At 43.8% G+C, this 6,750-nt stretch overlaps 1 long non-coding RNA gene across 1 annotated transcript in view; it reads right to left on the bottom strand.

Annotated features, from left to right (window-relative positions):
• Positions 1 to 3,106: 3,106 nt before the first annotated feature.
• LOC135973603 (uncharacterized) overlaps positions 3,107 to 6,750 on the bottom strand; it is a 183,294-nt gene continuing 179,650 nt past the window's right edge. The window contains exon 3 of the long non-coding RNA XR_010590512.1: positions 3,107 to 3,338. This is a non-coding gene — a long non-coding RNA (uncharacterized LOC135973603). The remainder of the gene's footprint in view (positions 3,339 to 6,750) is intronic.

Genomic DNA, 6,750 nt, shown 5'->3' with positions numbered 1-6,750 from the left:
TTAAAAATGACGGTGAACTTCATAAATTACCTGTAGACTGCAAACTAAATTCTATTTAGTAAAATACAAGGTAACAACAATAATCCATTTTTAATAGCAACAAATCAAAAATATCAAGCTGAAAATACCATCAAAGGAGCTCTGGGAGTAGTGGAGGACAGCATAAAATGGTATATTAAGTCATTCAATCATAATCAGTAGATTGTTTGATCCAGAAAGAGCAAAACTCATATTGGAATTTGCTCCAAAAGTTTAGAGGACAGCCAGAAACAGAAGCGATCAAATCCAAACCGCAACAGTCTCAGCAGAGAGGTGGGAAGAAGTCTTAACAAGACAGACAGGGCAGCTCAGAAAACAAGAGCAATATAAAGGAAAGAGGGTTTGGGAAATTCACCAAAGAGACAAAACAATCAAGAACTATATACATCTATAAATGTTGTTTGCACATGGTAAGAGCATCAGTCCTATCAAGAGGGACACAAATGAAGCGGTGGAGAATGTGGAAAGCAGAGGGGTTGGATTTACAGAACGAACACACTAAAGGACTTCTCAATCACATCCACTGATCGAAAGTGACGTGACATAGATAATAGATGAGAATGGGGAAAGACCTGTCAAACCTCTGACAAGGAGATATGAAAAAAAAGTTAAGCTCTTGTCTTTAAGGAAAACATGGCTTCAGGCCCTGACATTGGGGAGATGTGGAAAAAGGTTGTCGTATAGTTAGGCAGTCATTTGCTGTGTATGAAGACGCTGGTCCACCATCCTTTTTTGTGAAAAGTAAGTACGGTATGATTGTTGTACACTACAGCATGCTGGAGTTGCCCCCCTGTTTAATGCTAATTAGACGTTCTCCAAAGTCAGGAACCAATGTAGGGATTCTAAAATTAGAAGCTTAAATGATCAAATTATCTAATTTGGACAACTTGTGGAAAGTACCTGGAGACAAACTTCCCAAGCCCCTTTGTTTTGTATTTGCAGAGAGTTAACGGACGTACCTATTTGTACGCACCATAACAAACATCCAACAGAACATAAAGTCTAGTAAGTAGATGCATAATTACCCCATGTGAGCGTGCACACAACTATTTGCACATCAAATTGTATGCACACAAAACAGGGGTATTTTTATCTCATAGGTGTGCCTTCGATATTGTTATGATGATGATTTTGGCAGCATTCATAGAGCATCTTTTGTAGAAAATACTAAAACACTGTGGAAACATGTTTTAGAAAACAATTAATATACAGTAGAGACTATGTAGAATTAATTAAAACATCTTATTGTTGAATTACAGTTCATCCCTTCAGTAAAATCTTGGGGCCCAAACCTGGAAAATGCTGAGCACTACTGTGAAGTGCAGAGTGCTTCCAACTCCCATTGAGGTCAGTGGAAGCTGAGGGATCCCGCAGCACTTCACAAGTATGCTTAGCGCCATGAAGAATGAAGCCCATAAGACATGCATGAGAGTTACAGAAATTGTTACTATACATTTCAGTCATGTGATAGGAAGATTCACGGCTCCAATTTGCTCCTTGCCAATATGTATGAAAACCTATATTTTATCAGGCTGTATTAAAACCCTCAGAGGAGGGTAAGAAAACTCAAGGAAACTCCATGAGGTTAACTATGCAGAATTTCTGCCTAATATTTCCTCATGGAAGGATGGGTTTTGGTCTTTCCAAAACTGGGAGACCTGAGGATCCATGGAGGAAAGGAGCTGAAATCCCAGAAATCCTGGTGTCTCTGCATAGGGTGACGGCCCCTCCACAGGGCTCAGGCTCCCTCTCCCATACGGAGCTGTGGTAGCATTGGCTCTCAGACCCTTCTTTGACAGCAAACAGCATTACCTTCCAGGCAGATATTGTTTGGCTTTGGAGGGCAATGTACTCCCTGGTTCTGTCTCATCATGCTCCCTTGACTTCCAGTGAACTATTGCAGAGCCCAGCTGTATGGGACATGGATGGACTTCCTTGGGATCACAGGGAGTCAGTCCAGTACTTGAGTATAAGCCGCTCATCCATTGAAGTTAAGCACATTAAATAGCTTGCTGAATCGGAGCTGGGGAGAAGTGGAACAGACACGTCACTGAGCTGCGTCTCTTCCCCCTTTACTTGTCAGGCCATTTCTACCTGATTTTACTCATTGTCATTCCTGTCCACTGTTCACAATGGAAGGGAGAAGAGGCTTCAAAATGAGCTGTTACCGGTGAGCGGCAGGGCTCCCGCCTCAGGCTGGAAGACGTTCTAAGGAACAGCACACGTACACACACAGAGTCAGGGTACGTCTACACTAGCTTTTGTCGGTAGAACTTATGTCGCTGAGGGGTGTGAAAAAACACCCATCTGAGCGACATAAGTTACACCAAGAGCAGCGCCGGTGTGGACAGCGCTATGTCAGCCAGAGACACTCTCCTGCTTACATAGCTGCTGGCACTCATTGAGAGTAGTTGAATTATGTAGACGGGAGAGCCCGTGGCCTCAGAACCACCAAGCCGGGCTGTGGACTCGTTTCAATAGATCACGCAGCTCGAAGTGTTTAGCCTGAAAGGAAATGACACTTTGAATCAGGATTCCACAGAGGAAAATTTGAAGGGACACTGAGGCAACAAGCCTTTCCATCCACAATATTTTTTCTAACAGCTCCCAGGCAAAGAGTGCCAATGAAGAGGATATTTTATTAGGAATATACCAAAAGAAGGCGAGGGGGGGAGGGAATCAACAATTCTAGACCAAGTGCAGAAGTCATAAAATGAATATTCATGAGGGCAATGTGTGAAACATTGCACAACGTTAACCTCTTATAGATTGCAATCACGCCAAGTTATATATTGGCAATACTTGTCCCTGGCTTCTTTTACATCAGTAAAATGAATCCTGCAATCCAGTGACCCTGTATAAAGAAATACTAATGATTTAACAGGTTAGTCTTTGAGTAATTTTAAATTTCTAAATATATGCCATGAATGGGCACTGGCCTATAAGAATTGTTCCATAAAGACATAGCTCCACAGTCACATCCTTTAAGCCATCCTTCCCCAGTACCCATTAGTGAGAATAGTATGATTCATATATACACAATAGAACATTTTGCCTTAACTTTTTATTTGTAACAAATCTTAATATCAAAGTAATGACTCACAACGTCTCCACAATCATTACAGAGAAAATTCAAAGTATGCGTTCTAGAGGCACGTAATTTGGCTGGATAGTCATTCAGCTGGAAAGGATGTAACCATAATGATACATTTTCCTTTGGGCACCTTGAACTCTTCCGTTTAAATGAAAGAAAAGTGTTTTTTTCCTTGAAACTATGCTACGCACCCACACTAGGCTTCCTTTAAAAAAAGAAAAAGGAGTAGTTAATGACATTGAAAGTAGAAGACAGTTTTATGTTGCTTACAAAATGTAGACTTTTTTTTTTTAAAGGGCTCCTTATCTATGATTCATAGTGATGAAAAGAGTAAATTAGGTCACTATAGATATAATGCAGTATCCCAACTACTGGACAAACTGTGCCTTAGACCAGTGGTTCTCAAATTTGGGCCGCCGCTTTTTCAAAGAAAGCCCCGGCAGGCCGGGCCGGTTTGTTTACCTGCCACGTCCACAGGTTTGGCCGATCGCAGCTCCCACTGGCCATGGTTCGCCGCTCCAGGCCAATGGGGGTTGTGGGAAGCGGTGCGGGCCGAGGGACGTGCTGGCCACAGCTTCCCGCCGCTCCTATTGGCCTGGAGCGGCGAACTGCGGCCAGTGGGAGCCGCGATCGGCCAAACCTGCAGACGCAGCAGGTAAATAAACTGTCCCGGCCCGCCAGGGGCTTTCCCTGAACAAGCGGCGGCCGAAGTTTGAGAACCACTGACCTAGACCACTTTTAGTCCTGCTCAGGTGCACCAACTAGGTGACAGGTCAGACTTCCTGCACCCTCACTCTGGGTGGAAATACACAGTCCAACAACTCCCAGGCTGGAGCTCTGTGCTGTACCGCCCCACCTCTCCCCATCTCCCGGCCATGCTAAGGACACAGGCTGAATTCAGTTTGAGCATCTATAAGAGTTTCCTTTCCGGGGCCTGTGACAGCATCTATCTGCAATGACACAGAAACAGCCTCTTTGACACAAAACATTATTTATTCATTCCTCAAAGGTACCAGGCAGTCAGGAAAACGGATTAACACAATAAACGGCCTAGACGCAAACTTGCTTATCAAAACTTAACCTCTCTACCCGTAACTTAGGGGGCTGGACTAATTGGGGTCAGATGACAGCCTGAAACATCCGGGCCTCATAAAAGGCTGAGAAAACAATGTCAATGAGGAACCAAATGGAGCCAATTGGGTTCCTGTGGAAAGCCTAGGAGCCAGGATTAGCCCAGAGCAACTTAAACGTACCCCACAGGGGCTGGGAACTGAGCCCAGAGGGGGACTGAAGAATTTTTGTTTGTGTGAAGTTTGTTTACCTGGAAGGGGATTTGAACCCTGGGAATGGCCCAGCCAGGGGGCTTAGTCATGTAAATCTCTGAGAGAGACAGAAAACTAAGGGAAACTAAGGCAAGGAGCATCTGCAGTGTCATGCTCAGCCAGCAGGGGACACTACAATGCAGGCACGCCCTATGACATTAAACCAATCTCTGTCAATCTGTGTGTCAGCTTCCGTCTGCTGATAACCCACTCCCCTCTCCTCCTTCCTGAGTCCAGTAGGTTCAGAATTCCCTTTGATCCTATGCTTAGCCTTGGGAAGAATAAACCATTCTAGCCCAGATGGCGCCAAATAGGGGATATTCCCTAATAAACAGCTTTCCCCTGGTTTCCTCCAGAACTCTTATCTGTATCATTTTTTTCTTGTGGTTTTCTCCCTTAATTCCCTCCTTTGATATTAATTTGTCTGACTGCCATGCGGTAAATCAAACAGATATCCTGACAGGCATATGATATTTATAAGATATATATGCACATATAACTCCCTCATTCAGCCCAGGCGGCAATCATTATAAAAAAAGGGAAAGCAATTTGCATTGATATCTTAGTTTGTATTTCCTGAAAGAAAACATCTGCAATACCATAGTTAAATCAATCAGCTCTTATATCAAATTCACAATATGTTCTAGCAAATTATTCCAAACTGCATGATCTCTGTTAGTGTTCAATTAGGGTTGAGAATTTGTTTTGCCTACAAAAACTGTAAGGTCCAAATTAGCAGAGATAATCACATATAAAATAATAATTATTATTAAATTGTTTTCAGTAGCACCCATGATGTGATAGATTTTACTAAACAGAAAGAGACAAAGGGAAGGGAAAGAGGGATAACATAAGGAAAGTAGCTGAGATAGTTCTTGGCCAGTCATATTTGGTAATTTGAGGCCCGATCCAATACCTAGTGGAGTCATTGGGAGACTTTCTATTAACTTCAGTGAGCTTTGGGTGAGTTGCATAAAGTTTTACTGATTTCTATTACATTTTTATTTCAGGTGTGGGACATCTGCATACACTCAAAGCTCAGAATCTAGCTGTAGTAGGTCAGTGAATTACCTATACGCATTACATTAGATGTGGGTAGCATTCTGTGAAAGTCGGTTTGCATTTCATTTCTATACTTTGGAGGTAAATTCCAGCTCTCCCACTCCTGCAGTTGAAATGAGTTCTTAGGCTTTTGTGAATCAGGCTTAAATGCTTTGGAGAAATCAGAGTTTATGGCTAATTATTCTGGTTTGGTCATGGTATCTAACACATTACTCAAAGCCCAAACATAACAAAATAATTTGCACTTCCAGCATTGATGGTGTCTTCTAACATTACAGAATCAAGCTTCTCAACAATCTGTGAGCTAATTGCATGCGACGACCATTTTACAGATAGGAAAACAGACGCATATTGAGGTTGAATATTGACTCCACTGAAGTCAATAGGAAATGTTCCGTTGGCTTCAATGGAACCAGGAGTTGATCTTCAGGGACTTGTCCAAGGTCATAGAACAAGTCTCTGGCAAAGCCAGGAACCCGGCTGCATGGAAGTTAGGCCCCTAAATACCTTTGGGGATCTAGTCTCAATCCTTCTGGTGACTAATCTTGTGCCTTTACCTTGAAGAGGTACTTCGAAAAAAGAATGTGAGTAGAAAAAGGATTAACTCTCTATTGTTTACAATGTAAAATTGGAAATAACCTCAGCAGTTTTTGTTGCCCATCTCATACTGTCTCGTTAGACTAAGCAGTCTGTCTCCCTTCAGCAGGGCCCAGAAAGCAAAACAGGATCAGTTCCACAGAAACTATGTTTGTAATGTTCAGATCAAAAAAGGAAAAGCTCTCTTTAGAATTCCAAACACTTCACCTTACCTTTAGTATCTGCCTGATTACAAACCCCAAAGAGCTACTTCTCAAAAGAACTAGGGTTACCATATGTCCGTTTTTTCCTGGACATGTCCGGCTTTTTGGCAATCAAACCCCCCGTCCGGGGGGAATTGCCGAAAAGCCAAACATGTCCGGGAAAATGCCGGCCGGGCACTTCCTCTCCCGCGGCTGCTCTGCTCCGCTCCTCCCCTCTCAGACTTTCAGAGCCGAGCTGCCCGAGCCAGCGCTACCGGCTTCGGGCAGCCCCCCCTGCCTCCGGACCCCGAGCCGCCGGCCAGGCACTTCTCCTACCCGGCTCCAGCTGCTCTGCTCCGGCGTCTCGGGGTCCGGAGGCAGGGGGGGCTGCCCGAAGCCGGTAACGCTGGGGCAGCTCGGCTCTTAAACAGAGCCGAAGAGTCAGGGGAGGAGC

Source organism: Chrysemys picta, chromosome 9 (assembly GCF_011386835.1).
Source record: "Chrysemys picta bellii isolate R12L10 chromosome 9, ASM1138683v2, whole genome shotgun sequence".
In the NCBI taxonomy this organism is placed as follows: Eukaryota; Metazoa; Chordata; order Testudines; family Emydidae; genus Chrysemys; species Chrysemys picta.
Note: the sequence above shows the minus strand (reverse complement) of the source record. Positions and strands in the feature narration are given on the sequence as shown.